This window comes from Hyperolius riggenbachi, chromosome 10 (assembly GCF_040937935.1).
Source record: "Hyperolius riggenbachi isolate aHypRig1 chromosome 10, aHypRig1.pri, whole genome shotgun sequence".
Classification (NCBI taxonomy): Eukaryota; Metazoa; Chordata; class Amphibia; order Anura; family Hyperoliidae; genus Hyperolius; species Hyperolius riggenbachi.
Genome location: NC_090655.1, coordinates 57,371,318 through 57,395,855, shown reverse-complemented (window position 1 = coordinate 57,395,855; position 24,538 = coordinate 57,371,318). Strand labels below are relative to the sequence as shown.

Sequence of the window (24,538 nt, the reverse complement as noted above, 5' to 3'; positions counted from 1 at the left end):
CCATGCAGATAAAAACACTTACTTAAAGGAAACGTCAGGCAATCTATGCTACCCCTAAATCTTCTTACCCGGGGCTTCGTCCAGCCCCTCGCAGCTGACAAGTCCCTCGTCGCAGCTCTGTTCCCAGTACATACACACACAGCCATATTATTTTATTACATGAGAGCACATGCTATATGGAGGAACAACAATGACATGCTGAATGTAAGATATAGTATCAATGTATCAATATAAGATATAGTATCAATGCAAAACATTCAGAATGTCACAAGCTCTCAATGAAGCAGCAACAGTAATGCTGGATACACACCATGCGTTTCCGCGTTCGATGCGTCCGTCGATACGCATCAATTCGAATATTTCCGACATGTCCGATTCAAGCTTCGATGGATCGTTAGGTCGATTTGCCATACTTTACATGGCAATCGACCTAAAAATCATCGAAATTCGTTCGGAAATGCTCGGAAATAATCGAATCGACTCGTATCCACGGACACATCGAACGCGGAAATGCATGGTGTGTATTCAGCATAAAAGACATCAATCTCCACTCCATTGAGTTGTAAAAGTATTCAGAGGTCATAAAGTCATTAGCCCATGTGATTAGAATCTAGGAATCCTTCTGCTGAAGAGGGAAAAGTCTGCAAACAAAGGAGTCACATTTTGAAAAAAAAGTTGTAAAGTCTTTGTCAAGTCTTTAGAACTTAGCTGCAGTGTGAGACAGATGTTTTTTTACGAACCCTAGGGAGCAGGGACAGTGTACAAATTCCAAAGTGTGTATGAGTCCTTATCTGTGTGGTGGACACATGCAGTCAATATAACAATGCTGTGAGAGCAGAATATGTTTTTTTCCTCCATGCCCTTAGCTGTCAGTCTCTCAAACTTTTCCCCCCACGGGCCCCCTGTGGCGTTTGGGCCCCCCTGCGGAGGCATCCCTTGCAGGGTCTATTGTTACGCCCCTGCTCAGTGTGACGTCAGAGCCATGGCCCTGGCAGTCTGTAATCCTCATTGCATTGTGGGAAATAACAGCTTTTTCCAACTGCCAAGCAAGTAGTATCCCACTCTGTCTACAGAATTCTCAGTAAGGACTGGTTCACACTGATTTGTTTATAGTTTTTTTTTTTTTAATCACTAGCATCTCTAAAAGCACCGTTTAAAGTGCTTGTGTAATGAAATCCAATGTAAGTGTTCTCACATGAGCATTGAGCTTTTTTTCCTGTCACAAACACAGATCCTGCACCATTTTTTGGGCATTTGCACTTCAATGCAAGAGGAGGAAAATTTGCAAATCACCTTAAACTGCCTTGAACAGCATTTTTGTAAGCAAATTTGCTTTAGACATCCAGTTCCAGGTCAGAGTGCACTACCTGTTTGCACACGGAAAATCGCAAATCCCAAAACAAAAACGCATAAATAATCACTTACAAAAAACGGTAACCGCTTCACAAAAGTGCTCACAAAAGTGCTTAGAGTTTGCGTCTGAACTTGTGATTCGTAGTGTGAACTAGGCCTAAATGGACACTCCGCAGAGATCACCTGGCAGAACCTGAAGAACATTGCAAAAATCAAGCACCTCATACCCCCAGAAGATCTGCCAACCTTAGTCCACGCCTTCATCACATCCCGACTGGACTACTGCAATGCTCTCTACACTGGCCTTCCAAAAAAGGTCTTGTACCGACTACAGCTGATACAGAATACTGCTGCCAGACTGCTAACCAACCAACCCCGTCACTGCCACATAATGCCAGTCCTGCACTCCCTTCACTGGCTACCTATAGAATGGAGGGTCCTATTCAAGATCGGCCTACTGACATTTAAATCCCTGAATAATTTAGGCCCTGGATACATGAAAGATATGTTGCAGCTGCGTAGCAATCCCCGCATTCTCAGATCAACAGGTTCTAATAATCTAGTCATACCCAGAGTCCACTTGGAAACTTTTGGTCCCAGAGCCTTCTGTCATGCTGCCCCTACGTTTTGGAACTCCTTACCTCAACAGATCAGGACAGCTCCATCCCTGGACGTGTTTAAATCCAGACTGAAAACCCACCTGTTCAGTTTGGCATTTGCAGAAATATAACTTTTGTTGTGTGAGTACTTCATCCTACTAATTACTGAATCTGAGAGAGCCTAAGCGCTTTGAGTCCTATGGGAGAAAAGCGCTATAGAAATGTTATTGTATATTGTATATTGTATGTTGCCTCGTGATACGTTTCAGAATGCAAATCAGGGAGAGAAAATATTTTACAATGGGCAAACACTGATTAAATAATCTATAAATGAATATTGTAAATCCATAAGCCATTTTATTCATGATGTTGTTTTCACTACAGATTCTCTGTAAAGCCAAAATGGAATTCCTGGACAGTGAAGAAACATTAGGCGTTTGGGGTGACCTATGTTTATGCTAAGAATCCTACATTCAAAATCTGACCACTTACAGAGGCACCACAACAGCATAAAATAAGAACGCACTAAATTATTCAGGTTACCCAATTGTATGTTCATTATCCTGGTGTCAGCATTAGAAACACTTCCTAACTCTATATTTTGCTGAATATTGGTATCTAACCACATCCTCCCAGTAAAGGGGAAAAAAGCCTTCTTCTAGCGCCAGATCCGGATCATCCCCTAGGCAACTTAGGCAGGTGCTTAGGGCATAGAGAGAGACCAGAGGCCTGTTTGATGCTAGCCCCCACCAAATCTTTCCAAAATAGACAGATGCTGATTGGGGTCCCTCCACCACGTAGGTGCAGATGGCTCGCGCCTGCACAGTAGCGAAGATCCGATTGGACTTAGTTATTTCCACTGGAGTCCGAAGGCAGAACCGGGACAAGGTCCTCCAGCACCCAAGGCTGAGACACCAAAGTGCGCCCCGACATCCCTCCCACCCCAGCCGTCACACACTGATTGCTATTGGACTAAAGGCGGCCACACACGATATAATAAAATGATCCGATTTTACGGCAATTCGATAAATATGAGCGTCTCTCCCGAAAAAAATCAAAAGCTTTTTTTTTTTTTTTTTTTTCATTCGACTGAAAAATCCGATCAGATTTCCTGTGTTTTTGGGAAAAATTGAACAAAAGTGTGTGTGGCACAGGTCAGATTTTTGAAATGTTACAATCCATCAGAAAAATATATTTAGAAAAATTGTATGGTGTGTGGCCACCTTTACAGACACCCCAGGGCCCCCAACCGCCAAAGCAGCTTAATCTCTAGTACTCTGGCTTGCAGTCACTGCCATGCATCCCCTTTTCTTATTTCTCTCTGCTTCAAACACAATAGGGGAATGATAGCTGAGTGAGTTGTGCGCCCCCTCCTACACTGCGCCCTGAGGCTGGAGCCTCTCTCACCTCTGCCTCAGCCCTGCTCCCCCTCCTACACTGCGCCCGGAGGCTGGAGCCTCTCTCACCTCGGCCCGACCCTCTCCGAAGGAAAGCCACTAGTGTGCCTGCAAAGTAGCTGCAACAAACTGATTTTTTGGGGGAACCCGGGGCTGTATCCCCTCTGTTGAGGAGGGCGGGGGAAGCCTCATTAGGATCCAGAGTTTTCCCCTACTCAAGGTCAGTCCCCGCATACGGGTGCCTATGCGGACATATAGCCGCATAGGGGGTGCTATTTTGGCTGGGAACGCGTAGCATGAGCCGCGTTCCCCAGCCTGACGGGTCCTGACGGCGAAACCGGAAGTGGCCGCCGGCGGGACCCGGAGCATCAGAGCGACTCGTCGTGGGCACCGATCAGCTGCAGGGGGCTGAGGTAAGCCCCAGGTGAGTAAAACTCAATTTTTTTTCCTCACTTAAGGTTCACTTTAAGAACAAAATGTAAATGGCTGTTATTTCTCTTGCTATTAGCTTTGCAATCCTGCCTTGAAATGTCTCTACTGGGAGTTTCTAGTTTTACACCCTCTGCAAGAATCTTAATACTTTACATCTACATTGCGCTGACACATTTTATTTCCCAGCACTTTATAGGAAGCATCATGCAAGTCACGTCACTAACTGTCCCCCTGCGGGGTCACGGACGGTCTATTTTGGGGTTTCTTGCCTTTTTCCAAAGTCATTTTTTCTGCAGTTTATTAAAGCATAAGATCAGGTTTTCTGTCCAATTCAGAGCTTTTCAAAGCTGGCTTAAAGCAAACCTGAACTGAAAATTAAAAGTCAAAATAAACATAACATACGTCATACTTACCTCCTGTGTAGTCTACTCATCAATCTCTTTCTCCTCTCCTGCGTCCTGTTTGTCCTCTATGATTAATGGAATTCTCCGTCCTCCATTATGAAAATGGCTATTACCCCATAACAGCTTCCTGGTCAGCTTACTGTTAACGAGAAACCGTAACCAAGATTTGAACTTCGTCCCAATCAGTAGCCGATACCCCCTTTCCCATGAGAAATCTATTCCTTTTCTCAAATAGATCGGGGGGCTCTGTATGGCTGTTATTGTGGTGAAACCCCTCCCACAGTGCGTTTCCTGTCTGTGAACCTCATTGCATTGTGGGAAATAACAGCTGTTCACAGCTGTTTCCAACTGCCAAAAAAAAGCAAGCAGCATCTCCTTCCACTGACATCACCTGCCAGCCGTAAAAATATCAGTATGTGATAAATGTAAGAATGTAAATCAGGGAGAGAAAATATTTTACAATGTGCAAACACTGACTAAATCATTTATACATAATTATTGTAAAAATGAAGCACTTATTACATTATTTTCACAGGAGTTCCTCTTTAAATTGTAATATCACCCACTTGACCCATAGGGAAATATAAACATTCCTTACGCATCAGTTGTCTTTTCAGGTATAACTGACTGCAACAGGTATAAAACTGACAGCAACTGATTAAATTAAATTCTGACAAAATCTTGTCAGAACTGGAAGAAATCGTTGTTAGAAAAAAAATGTTGAGCTTCTGAGAGAAACTGGTGGCGAGGTAAGTATGTAATATTCATTTGCAGGTACATCATGTGTTTGTTTTTTTAGTTTTATTTTACTCCGTTTAGTTCACTTTAAACTTTACCAAATTAATATATATATATATATATATATATATATATATATATATATATATATATATATATATATATATATATATATATATATATATGTGTGTATATATATATATATATATATGTATATATATATGTATATATATATGTATATATATATATATATATATATATATATATATATATATATATATATATAAATTTCCTGCCTGTGGCCACAGATTGGATGTCTCCTCTTCCATGCTGGAGGCAGTCAGGGCCAGTTCTAGACTTTTTGCCATGTGAGGCAAACTTGTGAGATGCTCCCCCCCCCCCCAGAATAGGTAGCCTGGAGGGGGTAGCAGGCAGGAAGGGGGGCAGAAGGCACAGTGGCAGGGAGGGGGGTCAGACCACCCCTCCCTGTCCCTCACCTGGGTCCCCCGATCTGCGCTCCCCAAGGCTGGTCCTAGACTTTTTGCTGCCTGAGGCAAACTTGTGAGGATGCACCCCCTCTTTCCCGATTTGGAATGATTGCACAGCATTCGACAAGTTACTCTGCTTCATTTAATTCAAGTGAAACACTTCTGCACTCCTGCCTCCCCCCTCCTCACTTACTGTCAGACTCCTCACACAGAACAAGCAGCTGCTTTTCCCCAATGATGACCTCTTCACCTCGCTCGCAGTATAAAAATGCTACCCTTGTAATCTCTGCGCCTGATGCAAGTGTTTCACTTTGCTTCATGACAAAACCGGCCCTGGTTAGAGCTTTTCCAACTGTGTGGTAGAGGAGAACACAGCATGTGGTCAGGTGACTAATGGCACTACACTAAAAAAATAAGGTATCTGTAATGAGATTGAATTCAAAATATCCTAGCATATGCAAATCTGGAGACCAGGAGAATTTACAGATTAAAATAACATTTATTTAGCAGAAATAGGAAAACTAAATCAACAGCATTGAAGATAATAACGATGGACAAAAACACTCGGCTTTCAGGTAGAGAATTCATTTCTTCTGAAAACCTCCACTCTTCCTGCCAACTACATAACACATTAAAAAACTGGCAAAGAAATTCAGAATATTGATGGCAAATAGTGTTGCAGCCTGCCAATGCAATCTGTGGTGTCTGGATGGGACTCTGAGGTTACATGCAGCCTATATAGAAGCTTTTCCATTTAGAGATGGTAGAACTTTATAAGCCAGTGCCAAAATAACAGCTAATCGATAACAACCAATCACTGATGAAGCTGTGTATACCACCACGATATGCATAAGACCAGGACTCCCTTTGCCTCACTGCTGGTTCAGGTCTGACTGAGGTCTTATTTATTATAGAGGCAATGCTAGCCTAATTATTATTTATATTGTTGGCTTCCTTCATCCCTCAACAGGACATGTTTTCTCATTTTCTTTTTATAATTATCTATTGGCTGTGATGGAAAATGTTGACTAATATGTTTAAAAAGAAATGGAATAATGCATCTCGGATTGATGTGATCTTTCAAACAATCAATCAAACAATTTAATACATTTAATACAAGGCGATGGATATAAAAAAAAAAATAGGAATTATTTAGTAACTATATTTAAATTTATTTTGTATATGCAGTTTGTATATTTGATTGCATTATTTTTTATGGATTTCATATATTTTTGTGGATTTTATATATTATTCTGACAGTGAAGAGCATTTTTAATTTTGGGTCTAAAAAACAAAACAAAAAAAAACAAAACAAAAACAAAAAAACGGTGTCTTTTGTAACTCTTATAAACCATTTAAGATGTCTTTTAATATATTACTGTTTAATACCTAGTGGATCTTTATTGCGACTTGGTCCAGAAGTTCTGATAGCACTGAACATATTTCGGACTATAAAACACTCCTGTTCATAAGATCCAGCTAGGTTTAGAGGACAAAAATCAAGGGGGAAAAATATACATACTAAACCTGGTGCATCCATAGTGAAGGGGCATCTTGTGGATTATGCCCCCTTGTACCTTTTGTGTCTCCCTGTGTCCTCCTCTACCCCTTGTGTTCACCATTTGTCCACCTCCGTACTCCTCTATGCCCCTTTGTGTCCCCCTGTGTCCTTTGTTTGTCCCACTGTGTCCTCCTCTGTGTGGGCACAGTGCAGGGAGTCCCCGACATTGCGGTGGGTTGGAGGTTCGTATTGGCAGTGTTCACATGTCAGATCACCTGCATTCGGATTATAAAATGCAGTGACCCCCCCCCCCCCTCCCCCATTTTTGGGGGAGAAAAAGTGAGTCTTATAGTCCAAAAAATATAGCAAGCAATCTATGTATTTATGGCCACAATTGTCTGTATTGCACTCTGTCCATGGAAGCTTTTGGGGATATATCAACAATGATTTGGCAGATGAAGAATATTGCCCGTCTCCTGTCCCCCCCCCCCCCCCCCCCACACACACACACACACACACCCTAAAAACATGCAGCTAAGTTAATTGGAGATTGTCTCTAGTATGATATAGGACTATGGAAGGGATTTAGATTGTGAGCTTCTCTGGGGGACAGTTAGTGACAAGAATAAATACTCTGTAAAGCTCTGCAGAAAATGTCTGCACTATATAAATAAATTTTCCTTTCTCCACCCAAGTAAGAACAATACATTTTATAGAAAAAAAATGTAAATTATTTGATTTGATTTAAAGAAAAAAAAAACTTGATTGATTTTTCTCATTTTTTTCCCTTATCACCATTCATTTATAACGCAGACGTAACGTGCAGTGTCCAGTAGCGTGCAGCATGGGGTCGTGTTGGCCACACACCTATTACCCAAACATAAAGCATATGGCTTTGCAATTATGATTTAATGCAGAACTTTATCAAGAGATATTAGTAGCGGGAAAAAAAGAAAGAAGGCAAGAAATAATTGTTACTCCCCATGCAATTTATTCATGTTGTTTGATCCTGCGTGAGCTTGCAGGTTATAAGTGAGGTTCACAGACAGGAAACTGTCAGGGCCATGGCCCTGACATCACACCGTGGGAGGGGTTTCACCACAATATCAGCCACACAGACCCCTGCTAATGATCTATTCAAGAAAAGGTAAAGATTTCTTGTGGGAAAAAGGTATCAGCTACTGATTGGGATGAAGTTCAATCCTGGGTTAAAGTTTCTATGTTAAGGGAACCTGAAATACTGAAAAAAAAAAAGTTTTACTTACCTGGGGCTTCTACCAGCCCCTTGTAGCTGTACTGCGCCCGCGCTGGTATTTAACCTATTTTGGTTCCTGGACGTAGAAACTACATCCAGGAACCATGCGCGCTACCGCGCGCTCCCACGGCCGATCGCGCGCGTGCACGCGCACTCCCGGCCGCGGATTCGGTAGCCAAGGAATCAATGTATCGGGCTATGGTGCCCGATCACTGATTCCTCTCCCCTGCTGAAAAAGCGACAGCTTCTCTCGGAAGCTGCGCCTTTTCTGGCCGTTCCCTCCCCGATGAGTCACTCTAAGCGTGTGTTACGCTTAGAGTGACGTCATGTAAACAAACTCATGGCCGCCATCTTGTGGCCAAAAAGTAAAACTACAACTAAAATGAACAAAAAATTAAACATAACACACAATTACATTATAAAACTATACTTTACATCCCACCCTCCCAAAAATACCCAAATAAAATGTTTAATATAAAAAAAAAAACATTACAATAAAAAAAAAAAACACATGTAAATATTTACCTAAGGGTCTAGACTTTTTAAATATCAATGTAAAGATGAAATATTTCTGTATTTTTTTTTATTTTAAACTTGTAAATAGTGATAGATGCAAAACGGAAAAAATGCACCTTTATTTCCAAATAAAATATTGTCGCCATACATTGTGATAGGGACATAATTTGAATGGTGTAATAACCGGGACATATGGGCAAATACAATACGTGAGTTTTAATTATGGAGGCATGTATTATTTTAAAACTATAATGGCTGAAAACTGAGAAATAATGAATTTTTCCGTTTTTTCTTATTCTTCCTGTTAAAATGCATTTACAGTAAAGTGGCTCTTAGCAAAATGTACCCCCCAAAGAAAGCCTAATTGGTGGCGGAAAAAACAAGATATAGATCAGTTCATTGTGATAAGTAGTGATAAAGTTATAGGCTAATGAATGGGAGGTGAACATTTCTCAAGTGAAAACGACGGAACCTGAATGGGTTAATGATCCTCCAGTCCCACGCTGCGGCTCAGTTTAGTTTCTGCCAGTTGATGGCCACTTCGGCTGCGTGGCCCTGGACACATACATCCTCATTCATGCTCCCGTCACCGGGAGCGTCCTGCGCAGTAGAGATTTTCTCATACAGTAACTGCGCAGGATGCTTCCAGAGCATGAACGAGGATGCGCGTGGCCAGGGCCGTGCAGGTGCAGTGGCCGTCGACTTGCAAATCAGCGGTAACGAAACTTGGCCACAGCAGGGGACCGGAGGCTCTTTGAGTGACGGCGCGGACACAGGATGGCTGCAGGGGGCTGGTAGAAGCCCCAGGCAAGGTAAGTGAATGTAGCTTCCCATATACACCACCAGCATTAATAACTAAGTGAGTAATTTACAAGCCTTGTGTATAAATATTTTGTTGGTGAGTTATTTTATAACATGTCACAGTTTATAGTAATACAGTAATTCCCCCATTATCCGGCACTAGTGGGGGTTGGCTGATGCCGGATAAGTGTAGTTTCTGGTTGCTTGAGACTCCATTTTTAAAATCGGCCTAGCTAAAAAAAAAAAAAAAAAATAAATACTATATCCCATACTATATACTTAGCATAAACTCTGTATTAATGTTGAAATACACTCATTAAAAGGACATACCGTATATACTCGCAAATAAGCCGAACAGTGTATAAGCCGAGGTACCTACTTTTCCTGCAGAAACCAGGCGACAGTGATTGACTTGCATATAAGCCCCCTCCCCAATAAGCCACCTCCACAGTAGCCAGATGTTCCCCCAGTACAAGTCAGCCCCCCTCCCCATAGCCAGATGTGCTACAAGGATGATAGTTGTTTCTCAAGATGCTACTAGATGGGGTCATAGATATGAGACAGCGATTGCCACACAGGAAGAATCCATTGCCCCACTGACATGTTGCTTGCATGCTCCACTCCACAAGCCAGGGGACACAGGTAGTCTTGAGCAGCACACTCTGCACACCATGTTGCAGGGGATGAGGGGATGCAAGGCATGGACACAGCAGGGAGCCAGCTGGAAAGAGCAGGATCTCTAGTGCACAATCCTTATGTTCCTCTGCCATTAACAAAACCAGCTGTGCTCCACTGACTCGCATATAAGCCGAAGGGGTAACTTTTCAGCACATTTTTATGCTGGAAAATTAGGCTTATACGTGAGTATATACAGTACTTAACTTAATGTAACAGAGCTGTATAAAGAAGTGCCAAAGCAGATTTATGTGTCTTGCATGGCCAGGATTTTGTTTTTCTGGTTGCTTGAGACTTCTGGTTAAAGTGGACCTGAACTCTTGCACAGTACAGAAGTAAAACATAGAAAAATTCACCCTGTATGCATTTGAAGAGTTTAGCCTGCCTGATTCCCCCTCCATCTGTGCCTAATCACCACTGTTATTTGAACTCTTCAGCTTTGTCAGCTCAAGAATCTCCTTTGCAATGTCAGAGCAGCTAATTTGTAAACACAGGATGTTAACAATATGTCTGCTTCCATGAAAGCAGGAAGTAGACTCACTGCAGATTTATTGCTGAATTTGTATCCGCTGTAGTTCAGGTCCGCTTAGTTCTGGATAAGGGGGAGGGGCTTACTGTATACAGACAGTGCAGGAAGAAGCCCAGAATTGAGAAATCCAGAGCTCACTTTAAGTTTGAGATGTTGAGGACAAGTGAAAGGATAGAGAGGTCCATCTACAGCTCTCCATAATAAGAAATAATGGCCATGGCGCCGTTTACGCTGTTATGAATTATTGGTGGACACTCTGCACACAGTCCTCGCCATCCGGTGGAATCCGTATGGAAGACGGCAGGCTGGTTTGTCATTTCTGCTTCAGTCAAGTTATTTAAGAAAGTTGAGGGGAAAAAAATTGCCCAGAGCAGCCTTAGAAATAGCTAGTCTGGCAGGAGCAAAATGCATTTCCCATGGGAGAAAAAATGACAATGCTGACATTTCTTGTGTGTGTACTCCAGAGAACTGAATTATAAAACAGTTTAAAAAAGTCACCCCACACTCATTATAGAACAGCCATGCATTTATTTGTGTGTCGCAGTAAACAATGTCAATTTTCTCTGCAACTACAGCATTGTGATAAAATATCTTCTCCTCCGTATTTTCCCATTATTTCATATTTCACACTTAAAGGGATACTGTAGGGGGTCGGGGGAAAATTAGTTGAACTTACCCGTGGCTTGTAATGGTCCCCCGCAGACATCCTGTGCCCGCGCAGCCACTTACCGATGCTTCGGCCCCGCCTCCAGTTCACTTCTGGAATTTCAGACTTTAAAGTCAGAAAACCACTCCGCCTGCGTTGCCGTGTCCTCGCTCCCGCTGATGTCACCAGGAGCGCACTGCGCAGACACAGACCATACTGGGCCTGCGTAGGTACTCTCCTGGTGACATCAGCGGGAGTGAGGACATGGCAATGCAAGCACAGTGGTTTTCAGACTTTAAAGTCTGAAATTCCAGAAGCGAACTGGAGGCGGGGCTGGAGCATCGGTGAGTGGCTGCGCGGGTGCAGGATGTCTGCGGGGGACCATTACAAGCCACGGGTAAGTTCAACTCATTTTCCCCCGACCCCCCTACAGTATCCCTTTAAGGCCCTTTTATACTTAATCAGTTGCTCTCAGTTAAAACGGAAAGAAAAATGATTTTCAAAGTAATGCCCATGTTTTCCTACGGCACCTTTCACACTTAACGCGTTTTAACTGAAATCTTCTTCCCAATGCACTGCTATGAAAAAAACGCGTACCAACGCACACTAACGCATACTAACGTATACCAACTGATTAAGTGTAAACGGGGCCTAAGGGTCCTTGTCCACTATCAGCGTTTTGCGTTCTGAGCGGCGTAACTACAATTCATGGGGCCCCCAGCAAAACTTTGGGGCCCCCCAATGTTTACATCCTTACCCCTCCTTCTCCTTGCTGCCCTCCACGACCTTGGATACCTCACAAGGATATCCCACAAGGGCCATAAAACAAGTGCGCCCATCGTGATCTTCACACCCATAACAAGTGTAGCCACAAAAACACCTGATCTGGAGTATAGTCCCCAACCCCCCCCAGCTCTGGGCAGCAGGTGCTGCTCCCTTCAAGTTGCCCTCCAGATGGATCACAAAATGCTAGTTATTGTAAAACTAATTACAGCTGTGGCGAATGTTTCCATTAGAGCGATCTGTTTGGGACTTTTTTTTTTTTCCGTTTTTTGCAATTGCCATCCTGCTGCATTTTTTGTGTGATTTAGCTTTTTTTTTTAGATGTGCAGGAAAATCGCATAGCAATCACACCGCTATAGCAAACACACCACAATTGTGGCCTACACTATGCAAATCCTGCTGGAATTGTGTTTCCAGATCCCTACCCAACCGCAATCTCACATCTACTCTCGACCTACTTTTGTCCTCCTCTAGAATCACCTCCTCACATATACAAAACTTCTCACATATACAAAACTTCTCACCCCGCCTCTGGAATCCCCTGCTACAACACATCTGTCACTCTCCAACCTTTGATATCTTTAACCTGTTTCCGACCGCGTCACGCCGATGGGCGTGGCCGCGGCGGCAGCCCCAGGAACGCATAACGCAGATTGGCGTAAAGTCCTGGGGCTGTAATTTGCATGAGATCGCACGCACGCTGCGCGCGCATCTAATGCTCGGAGGGCGGAACTCCGCCCCCTCTTCAGTCTCCAAGCGGCTGTTGCCGCTCGGGAGACTGTGAGGGCCTATTTCCACTATCGCGAATTCGCATAGCAATACAAGTGAATGGGACTGTTTCCCCTTGTCAGGATTCCTTTGCGTTTTTCTGTGCCTTAAGCTGCATTTCCACTTGTGCGGTGGGAATCGCCACGGCAAAAATTTGCATGCAGATGTGAATTTCGCATGCGGCTCTATGGGAATTCGTATGCGAATTCGCATGGGTGACGATGTATGTGAATTTAACCGTGGCAGTGCCGGTGTGATTTTCCACTGTTTCTATGCGAATGCGCATGAAAATTCACATAAAAATGCGCATACCCGAACCGCATGCTAATTTCCTATTATATACATTGTATGCGATTCGCATAGCAGCATGCGGCATGCGAATTCTGATGGCTCTGCCATGCGAATTTTTTCTGCACAGAAACACGCAAAGGAATCCTGACAAGTGGAAACAGTCCCATTCACTTGTATTGCTATGCGAATTCGCGATAGCGGAAATGGGCCCTAAGACGGCGATCACGCCGTCTATTTACACTGTGCAGCGCTGCGATCACGTGCCACGTGACACGGCTGTCCCCCTGGGGGACAAGAGAGTGATCGGCTCTCATAGGCAGAAGCCTAAGACAGCCGATCGCCGTAATTGGCTGGCTGTGGGGAGGGAGGGAAGGGTTTTAAAGAAACAGGGATTTTTATAAAAAAAAAAACATAATATTTATTATAAAAAAAAAAAAAAATGGGGGGAGCGATCACAGAGCTCTCTGTTGGTGGGGAGAAAAGGGGGAGGGGGGGAATCACTTGTGTGCTGTGTTGTGCGGCCCTGCAGCTTGGCCTTAAAGCTGCAGTGTCCAATTTTACTAAAAATGGCCTGGTCACTAGGGGGTTTAGCCCTGCAGTCCTAAAGAGGTTAATTGCTCCCCCAAAACTCACTTTTTTTTTATCCCGACAAGCATACGCTCTACATTAGGCCATTCTCGCTTTGTCTTAAGGCCAATTTGCACTCCTACTAGATATCCTAAAGCACACTGCCTCTAGGTATGATTTTTGTATACGACCCTACCTCTTGTTTCCCCCTGTAGATTCTAAGCTCACTAGGGCAGGGCTCTCTCACCTTTTGGGTCTTGGAGTTTGTTCAACATTTTATTCATCATGTTACTTTTATCTCTCTCTTTACCAATTCTGTATTTTGTATCGATTCTTTATTTTATATATTGGCGTATACCATTGTCTGTATTGTGTACCCCATGTTTGTTTCTTATTTTGTACAATGGCATGGAATATGTTGGCACTTTATAAATAAATAATAATAATCATGGTAGCGGAAAATACAAAGAAACACGATTGCATTGCAGCGAGTTTTCAATCACGTTTTCTTAGAGGAAAAGGCAATTAACAATTCCTTAGTGATATTACTACCCGGAAGAGATATGAAAACTCCCTGGCTGCTCTACAGCCGCTCTGGCTGGACAATTGACCTGAGAGGTACATGGCATATTTATTTCCTTTTAAACTATGCACATTGCCTGGCTTTAACTGCTGATCCACTGCCTCTAATACCTTTAACCATAGACCCTGAACAAGCATGCAGATCAGGTGCTCTGACTGAAGTCTGACTGGATTAGCTGCATGCTTGTTTCAGGTGTGTGATCCAGATACTACTGCAGCCAAAGAGATCAACAGGGTGCCAGGTAACTGGTATGGTTTAAGAGAAAATAAATATGGCAGCCTCCATAGCCCTCTCAGTTCAAGTAAAACAGAAAATCAGTCTTTTTATTGGTCTAAAATTACTGTGGTGATGCACTTTTTTTTTTTTTTGTGAAGAAAAGTTTTACATACTGTGATTGGTCCAGTGCTGCCAAGTTCTGAGATTGGGCTAAAATTATCGAGTTGCAGTAAATGCAGTATATTGGTTTCCGTTTTTCGAATACCCAATTTTTAGGATTGGAAATGCAGAAATGTAATTTCCACAGAATGGGAATGAGCATCCTTTTCACATCACACACAATATCCTGAATACGGAGTATTCTCGCGACAGGGATAAATGCTCATCCGCATCACTGTGCGCATTGATGTAGGTGTATGAAACGCGGTCCATCTTTTAGAGACGTTTTTATCTCTTTGTAACATATTACCTTTTCCCCTTATTCAGTAACACCCCATCAAATCCCAGGAAGATATAAATAGTCTTTGAAGCCCTAATCTGTCTTGAAATAAACATTAACGCCTACGCAACACATAAGAAATGCTTCTGGCTTAGAAGGCCCCAAGACTTCTTCCGTCGGTGGATCTGATAAGGAGAGGACTGGGAGAGACGTTCTTGGGCTTTCAGTAACTCCTTATCATAAGAAGTCAGAGTATCGCCGGGCTATTAATGCGTCATGCCCCTATAGGACCAGGTCGAACGCGCATCATGCAGGCAATTCATTCCTCTAAACAGGAAACCATCAGATAAGGAAGCTTCTATATAAAGAGCTCTCTTCTGGGGCTGCTAGTAGGCCGGCTGTGGACTTCACAGTACTTTTGTTTCCAGCTCTCGGGACAAAGAGGTAAAAAATGAAAAGGCTGAGACTATATTTTGTGCTGTGCTATAGATCCGCTGAGGAAGCCTCTTGGACAAGCGGGTGAAGAGTTTGTGGAATGTAAAAAGGAAAAAATAGCAATAAATGCTAGTGATGAGCACAGACGTAATAGACGTAATTTTTATGATATGATGCGAAATTGTAATGCGAAATTTCAGGAAAAATCATAATTTGGTCTGTAATTGTAATCATTAGTAATTTTGCGTTCATTTTTGCATAATTTTGTGCCGACTATTGCGAAAATGAGCCATACATTACTTTTCTCGTATGTTGCGATCACTTACAGTAAATAATAGAAATCTTACCGAACCGACTGGTTTTGGACTAGCCCATCTCCTCATAAAATAAAGAAAACATGTGTGATTCTTCGCGTTCCCAGCCACAATAGCACCCCCTATACCGCTAGTGCGGCAAGAAGGCCGCAATAGCAGCATAGTGGGTGCTATTGTGGCTGGGAACGCAAAGAATCACTCGCGTCCCCATGCCTGTCGGCCGGTGACAGCGAAAGCGGAAGTTGCCGCCGGCGGGTCCAGGAGCATCGGAGCGGGGCTGCGAGGGCACCGATCGGCTGCAGGGGGCTGAGGGAAGCACCAGGTGAGTTAAACTCATTTTTCCCCGTTGACTTAAAGTTCACTTTAAGGAGAACAGTAGGTACAAGTAGAAAAAAAGATTATTTTTCCAAAAGATCTTGTAGTTTTTGAAAAAAAATCAGTTTTACAAATGCAAAGAAAATGGGATTTCAACTATCATTTTTCTGAGTTAAAAAAACATTTTTCTTTGCACCCACTATTCTCCTTAAAGTGGATCCGAGATAAACTTTTACTCATTGCATAATTGTGCTCCTTTCATATAGTTTATAGGGCATTCCTCAAGCCAAATACTTTTTGTTTTGTTTGAATACTCTAAATCCCTATAAACTAAACAAGCCTCGCCCACAGCTCCTTTTGTGCCTTGGCACTGTAGCAAGGGCTTATGGGAGCTCAGTCTGGGCAGGAGGAGGGGGAGATGTTACTAGCCATTAGAGTTGGGCCGAACCTCCGATTTTCGGTTCGCGAACCCTGTTCGCGAACCTCCGCGAAAGGTTCGGTTCGCGAAAAAGTTCGCGAACCGCAATAGACTTCAATGGGGAGGCGAACTTTCAAAGTTTTAAAAAATTCTATACACTGCAAAAATGATAGAAAACATGTTTCAAAAGCTCTAATGCCTGGAGTCACACCTAATTGAGTGAAATACACTTCACTGCTCGAGGACCCACCCTCCCTCCCTCCTCCAAGCAAGGTCCTTTATACCATTTGCCTACCTACACTAATTAGTTATGGAACAGCTGCTACACACTCTGCTAGGGAGTTTTTACTCTCCCACCTCCCACCTCCCTCCTCCCTCCTCCCTCCTCCCACCTCCCACCTCCCTCCTCCCTCCTCCCTCCTCCCACCTCCCTCCTCCCACCTCCCACCTCCCACCTCCCACCTCCCACCTCCCACCTCCCACCTCCCACCTCCCTCCAACCCTTCAACCCTTCAACCCTTCAACCTATTCCCTCCTCCCTCCGGGAGGAGGGTGTCTTCTGGCAGGGAATTATACTTTTTTAAAAGCCAGTATATATCATACCATAGCTGGGAATCGAACCCAGATCACACTGCATGGTGGACACGTCAGTGCATCACCCTAAGCACTGTACCACTACAGTAGTAAGTGAAGCTACCGTAAAATGTACCATTAATGCTCAATGCAATAGAACCATTAGGTTGCTTAAAGGAGAACTGTAGTGAGAGGTATATGGAGGCTGCCATATTGATTTCCTTTTAAGCTATACCAGTTGCCTGGCAGCCCTGCTGATCTATTTGGCTGCAGTAATAATAATAATTATAATCCAAACATTTGTATAGCGCTTTTCTCCTGTCAGACTCAAAGCGCTCAAGAGCTGCAGCCACAGGGACGCACTCAAGAGGCCACCCTGCAGTGTTAGGGAGTCTTGCTTTGAACTCCTTACTGAATAGGTACTTGACCTAGCCAGGATTCGAACCCTGGTCTCCCATGTCAAAGGCAGAACCCTTAACCAGTACACTATCCAGCCACTGTTGTGTGAATCCCACCAGAAACAAGCATGCAGCTAATCTTGTCAGATCTTACAAAAATGTCAAACACCAGATCTGCTGCATGCTTGTTCAGGGTCTAGGGCTAAAAGTATTGGAGGCAGAGGATCTGCAGGATAGCCAGGTAACTGGTATTGCTTAAAAGGAAATCAATATGGTAGCCTCCATATACCTTTCACTACAGTTCTCCTTTAAAGGGAACCTTAACTGAGAGTGATATGGCTGTTTCCTGTAAACAATACCAGTTGCCTGGCAGTCCAGCTGATCTTTGTGACTGCAATAGTGGCTGAATCACACCCTGAAACAAGCATGCAGCTAATCCAGTCTGACTTCAGTCAGAGCACCTGATCTGCATGCTTGTTCAGGGGCTGTGGCTAAAAGTATTAGAGACACAGGATCAGCAGGCGATTCAGGCAACTGGTATTATTTTAAAAGGAAAAATCCATATCCTTCTCCGTTTAGGTTCCCTTTAAGGATTTGTAGCATAAAAGCCAACTCACATTGGCTGGGATTCGAACCTGGGTCTCTCTGTATGGTGGACAAGCACACTATCCACTATACCAACTGAAGCTGGCCTGAAAATGCTGGCCTGAAAATGCTGGCCTGAAAATGCTGGCCTGAAAATGCTGGCCTGAAATTGCTGGCCTGAAAACAAGCTGCATGCTTGTTTCAGGGTGTGATGCAGCTTGTTTTCAGGCCAGCAATTTCAGGCCAGCAATTTCAGGCCAGCAATTTCAGGCCAGCTTCAGTTGGTATAGTGGATAGTGTGCTTGTCCACCATACAGTGAGACCCAGGTTCGAATCCCAGCCAATGTGAGTTGGCTTTTATGCTACAAATCCTTAAAGGGAACCTAAACGGAGAAGGATATGGATTTTTCCTTTTAAAATAATACCAGTTGCCTGAATCGCCTGCTGATCCTGTGTCTCTAATACTTTTAGCCACAGCCCCTGAACAAGCATGCAGATCAGGTGCTCTGACTGAAGTCAGACTGGATTAGCTGCATGCTTGTTTCAGGGTGTGATTCAGCCACTATTGCAGTCACAAAGATCAGCTGGACTGCCAGGCAACTGGTATTGTTTACAGGAAACAGCCATATCACTCTCAGTTAAGGTTCCCTTTAAAGGAGAACTGTAGTGAAAGGTATATGGAGGCTACCATATTGATTTCCTTTTAAGCAATACCAGTTACCTGGCTATCCTGCAGATCCTCTGCCTCCAATACTTTTAGCCCTAGACCCTGAACAAGCATGCAGCAGATCTGGTGTTTGACATTTTTGTAAGATCTGACAAGATTAGCTGCATGCTTGTTTCTGGTGGGATTCACACAACAGTGGCTGGATAGTGTACTGGTTAAGGGTTCTGCCTTTGACATGGGAGACCAGGGTTCGAATCCTGGCTAGGTCAAGTACCTATTCAGTAAGGAGTTCAAAGCAAGACTCCCTAACACTGCAGGGTGGCCTCTTGAGTGCGTCCCTGTGGCTGCAGCTCTTGAGCGCTTTGAGTCTGACAGGAGAAAAGCGCTATACAAATGTTTGGATTATAATTATTATTATTACTGCAGCCAAATAGATCAGCAGGGCTGCCAGGCAACTGGTATAGCTTAAAAGGAAATCAATATGGCAGCCTCCATATACCTCTCACTACAGTTCTCCTTTAAGCAACCTAATGGTTCTATTGCATTGAGCATTAATGGTACATTTTACGGTAGCTTCACTTACTACTGTAGTGGTACAGTGCTTAGGGTGATGCACTGACGTGTCCACCATGCAGTGTGATCTGGGTTCAATTCCCAGCTATGGTATGATATATACTGGCTTTTAAAAAAGTATAATTCCCTGCCAGAAGACACCCTCCTCCCGGAGGGAGGAGGGAATAGGTTGAAGGGTTGAAGGGTTGAAGGGTTGAAGGGTTGGAGGGTTGGAGGGTTGGAGGGTTGGAGGGTTGGAGGGAGGTGGGAGGTGGGAGGTGGGAGGTGGGAGGTGGAAGGTGGGAGGAGGGAGGTGGGAGGAGGGAGGTGGGAGGAGGGAGGTGGGAGGTGGGAGGTGGGAGGTGGGAGGTGGGAAGAGGGAAGAGGGAAGAGGGAGGAGGGAGGAGGGAGGAGGGAGGAGGGAGGTGGGAGGTGGGAGGAGGGAGGTGGGAGGAGGGAGGTGGGAGGAGGGAGGTGGGAGGAGGGAGGAGGGAGGTGGGAGGAGGGAGGTGGGAGGAGGGAGGAGGGAGGAGGGAGGAGGGAGGAGGGAGGAGGGAGGTGGGAGGAGGGAGGAGGGAGGTGGGAGGAGGGAGGTGGGAGGTGGGAGGAGGGAGGTGGGAGGTGGGAGGAGGGAGGTGGGAGGTGGGAGGTGGGAGGTGGGAGGAGGGAGGTGGGAGGAGGGAGGTGGGAGGTGGGAGGTGGGAGGAGGGAGGTGGGAGGAGGGAGGTGGGAGGAGGGAGGTGGGAGGTGGGAAGAGGGAAGAGGGAGGTGGGAAGAGGGAGGTGGGAGGAGGGAGGAGGGAGGAGGGAGGTGGGAGGAGGGAGGTGGGAGGAGGGAGGTGGGAGGAGGGAGGTGGGAGGAGGGAGGTGGGAGGAGGGAGGAGGGAGGTGGGAGGAGGGAGGAGGGAGGTGGGAGGAGGGAGGAGGGAGGTGGGAGGTGGGAGGAGGGAGGAGGGAGGAGGGAGGAGGGAGGAGGGAGGAGGGAGGTGGGAGGTGGGAGGAGGGAGGAGGGAGGAGGGAGGTGGGAGGTGGGAGGTGGGAGGAGGGAGGTGGGAGGTGGGAGGAGGGAGGTGGGAGGTGGGAGGTGGGAGGAGGGAGGTGGGAGGTGGGAGGTGGGAGGTGGGAGGAGGGAGGAGGGAGGTGGGAGGCCAATTAAAATCTCACTAGCAGAGAGTGTAGCAGCTGTCCCATAACTAATTAGTGTAGGCAGACAACTGAGTCAAATGGTATAAAGGACCTAGCTTGAAGGGAGGGTGGGCGGGTCCTCAAGCAGTGTGTTTGACCATAACATGTCTGCTGACAGTGAAATGGAGGGTAAAAATTTTGTTTTTTGATGCGAACTGGGCGAAGCGAACTTCCGCAAACGTTCGCCTGCGGGAGGCGAACGCGAACCACCGAAGTTCGCCAGGAACCGTTCGCCGGCGAACCGTTCGGCCCAACTCTACTAGCCATTGATTTCAGAGGCAGAGGGGAGGAGGAGAGGGGACTGAATTTACACACAGGCAAGCTGATGGCATCTCCAGACCTCAGCCTGTGACAATGTGACAAACAGAACATGGCTGCCCTCATTGTATCACAGGAATAAATAATCATAATCTGTTGAAGCTGTTTGCAGCTAGATTTGCTGTGTAAACTATCTAAACGTTAGATAACATATATAGACAAGTTACTTGTTATAGTTAGTTTTTCATCTCGGATCCGCTTTAACATGTGTAGCAATTTTGGTGTCAATAGCCTGTATGGGGGCTTTCCTATTCGCTGCTAAAGTTGTCATGAAATTATGCAAAAAATTACGTTAAATTAAGAATGATTATACAAAATCAATTGAATTTACAAATCATAATTATGTATAGGCTTAATTAAGAAAATGTGAAACTTTGCATAATCATAACATGATTACGATCATCACTTAAACCTGAAAAGAAAATAAACCTATGAGAGAAACGGTTGTATCTATTGACTTTCTCTAAAAGAGGGATTGACAGCCATAAAATCACATTCCTATTATCCATTGCTCTGTGTTTATTATGCAGTCTACAGCCTGACCCTGCATTGCAAGCATTCCAGTATAATCATAAATGGGTCTGCTGTAATGAATCATATCTCAATCAGCCTGACTCTTTTCTGGTACATTGCCAGTGAGAGGGAAGCTTGTTATCTTCCTTTCTTCCCCTCCCACATTCCCGCTACTTGCTGATTGGATGAGGACAGTTCAGTGTGACAAGAGGAGGAGTGAGGTGGAAGATAAATCACCTCATCCCTCTGTGGAAGCTGCTGAAATTAATCTATATTCTGCTCACACGTGTTTACAAAGCAAACTAGATATGACCATGCAGTTCTGCATACACCATTTCAGAAAAGAGTAAGGGAGGAAATTACATCAGGTTTAGCTTCTGTCATAGACAGTAAAGATGGAAAATTCCTGGAAAAATTTTCTTTTTATTTACTATATAAAATTCACTGAAATCCAAATGTGAACAGTACAATATATGTTATGTAAGTAGAACAAGTATGTATCTACTAATGTGTTTTTATTAATGGGATAGTATGGTTAACCATCATATTTTAAAGTGTACCTTAAAGTGAATGGGAACCCGTTTTTAAATAAAAAAGTCATATACTCACCTAAGGAGAGGGAGGCTCTGGGTCCCATAGAGCATCCCCTCTCCTCTCCCGGTCCCCGCTGTTGTCCTGGCTCCCCCGTAGCGGTATTCGACCGTTTCGGTCAAATACCGCTGTTTTCCGGCCGAAGGGAGACTTTGGAAATGCTTCGAGAGCCTGAGTGTTCCCGAAGAAGGGCCACTCTACACTGAGCACGCGCGAGCGCCCTCTATGACGCACTTGCGCATACGCAGTGTGGAGCCGCCTGTCTTCGGGAGGACTCAGCTCCCGAAGACTTTCTGAAGTCCCCTCGGCAGGGGATGTGAACGGGGGAGCCAGCGCAGCACCGGGGGCACCCGGAGAGGAGAGGGAAGGCTCATTAGGACCGAGCCTTCCCTCTCCTTAGGTGAGTATCTGAATTTTTTTTATTTACATAGGGGTTCCCATTAGCTTTAAGAGACATATGATGAGATTAGATAAACATGGGTACATATAATACTAGCTCAAGTGAGAAAATAAAGTCCATTTCTGTTTTCCTGTATAGCAAGAGCTAAAAAACAAACAAACAACAACAAAAAAAACTTCAGTTGTCATCTTGTCAAAAGAGCTTGTCGACAGGATGTTGAAATTGGTTTCCTGAACAGTAAACAGAGTACAAAACAGATGAGAAACAGTGAGATAAGGATTCTAATGGGGTTTTACTGTGTGAAGGGTTATCATTAGTTCTGTATCATTTCTACCTAAACAAAGCTGAGTGGGGATTCTAAACAGCAGCAGTGACAGGCTGATGCAATCTTAAAAAAATGAGCACAGCCAAGTTCTAAACAGGATTGAGACTGTATATACAGGTTTATCTCATCAAATTACATGTCACTTCAGGTACGTGTTAAGAACCGTAAAGCAAATGATGTAATGAATTGTATGTGTAGTACAGATAACAAAAAGAACATTAGTAGCAAAGAAAATGGTCTCATATTTATATTTTAAGTTATATAGATTGTTTTTATAACATTGCATCATTCTGTCATATTAGTAGTTTAGGAATCACACTGTCTTTTAAGCTATAAAACAGAGCAGAGCTGATGACCCTTTGAACCTTCCTACAGTAAAACCTTATCTGAAGTGGTCTCTCACGGACCAATATGCAATTAACTTTTTCTCCTGAGTTCTCTCCTAGGAGATCATTTTCATTTTCTCTTTAAAATAACGTTTAAGTGTTTTACTACTGAAAAAGTACCTACAATTTAGTAAAAAAAAAAAAGTACTATCAAAGTTATTTTGAGTATTTTTCTTGCTTTCTAGTTGTTTAAAAGGCATTTTATGACGAGATGTAAAAATATCACCTAGGAGAAAAATCAGGAGAAAAAGTAAATTGCATATGGGCCACTGTTTCTTGGCTTTTTAAGTGCTTTAGGAAACAGGACTGTGGGTCAAATAGCTCAGAGAAGCTCTTTTGCATAAACGGACTGAAGGTTTTTTTTTTTTTTAATTTCTTTTAACTCTTCCTGCCCTGGAAACAATATGAGACTCATATCTTTGCTACTAATGTTCTGTTTCTTAAGGTGATAGATGAACTAGTCAAAAACAGTAAAAGATAAGAGTTGACAGACATAATAACTGTAAGCGACAGCTACGTAGGAAGTAAAAAAAAAAAAAAAGAATTACAGTGCATTTACTTTGGGTCAAATGTGCATCTTATATGTGTGTGTAAATGTGAGTATTAATTGTTCTAGTTTTCATCATAGTGTAACTTTTTAAAGAGGAACTGTAAGCAATGATAAAACATTATCCCTATCAGGAGCTGATACCCCCTTTCCCACACTAAATCTTTACCTTTTCTCAAATAGATGGGGGGGAAGTGGTGGCTGATATTGTGGCGAAATATATACCACAGTGTGATGTCATGACCATGGTCCTAACAGTCTGCTTTCTGTGAAACTCATTGCATTGCAGGAAATACTGCTTGCTTGGCAGTCGGAAAAAGCCACTATCTCCCTCTGTGCATAGAATTTTCAGTAACTGGCATTCCGTACAGATCACCTGGCAGAACTAAAGATGTCACCACCTGTGATACATTTCAGAATGTAAATCAGGGAGAGAAATTACTTTAAAATGATAAACAGTAGTTGTAGAGTAAAGAGTCCGGGCACCAATCGCAATGGAGTCAATCAAAACACACCTTTAATACATCCCCAATACACCTGGCAATGAGGTAAAGTGTAAGCCAGACAGCCGTTTCACAGGCATAGCCTGCTTCTTCAGAGGCAGAAATAACACTGCCTCTGAGCGGTTGATGCCGGGACTCTTTACTCTACTGCTGCTGTTTACCTTTGACTGTTTGGTCTGGAGGCTCAGCCACTACACCTGTTACCCACAAGATTTGCTGTTCCATCATCTTGTGCCGATCAGTCTCTTCCTCCTTCTGATTAGATTTTACAATAGGCAAACACTAACTAAATAATCTATAAATGAATACTGTAAAAAAAAAATTAGCCATTTTATTCATTATGTTTTCACTACAGTTCCTTTTTGGGTCTGCAGAGGAGGTTACAAGAAAGGTCATAGTGAATAACAGGGCTGAGATCTTGTGGGACTTTCAAATACAAGTGGACAAATCGGTGCCTTCCAATCAACTGGACATCATGGTAGACAAGGTTCAGAAGAAAGCGGTTGTGTTGAATGTAGTGGTGCCAAATGACA

General features: G+C 43.9%; 1 protein-coding gene across 1 annotated transcript in view; it reads left to right on the top strand.

The window, feature by feature from the left end:
* Positions 1 to 24,538, top strand: part of LOC137534197 (VPS10 domain-containing receptor SorCS3-like) — an 872,207-nt gene that overhangs the window by 254,871 nt on the left and 592,798 nt on the right. The window lies entirely within an intron of this gene.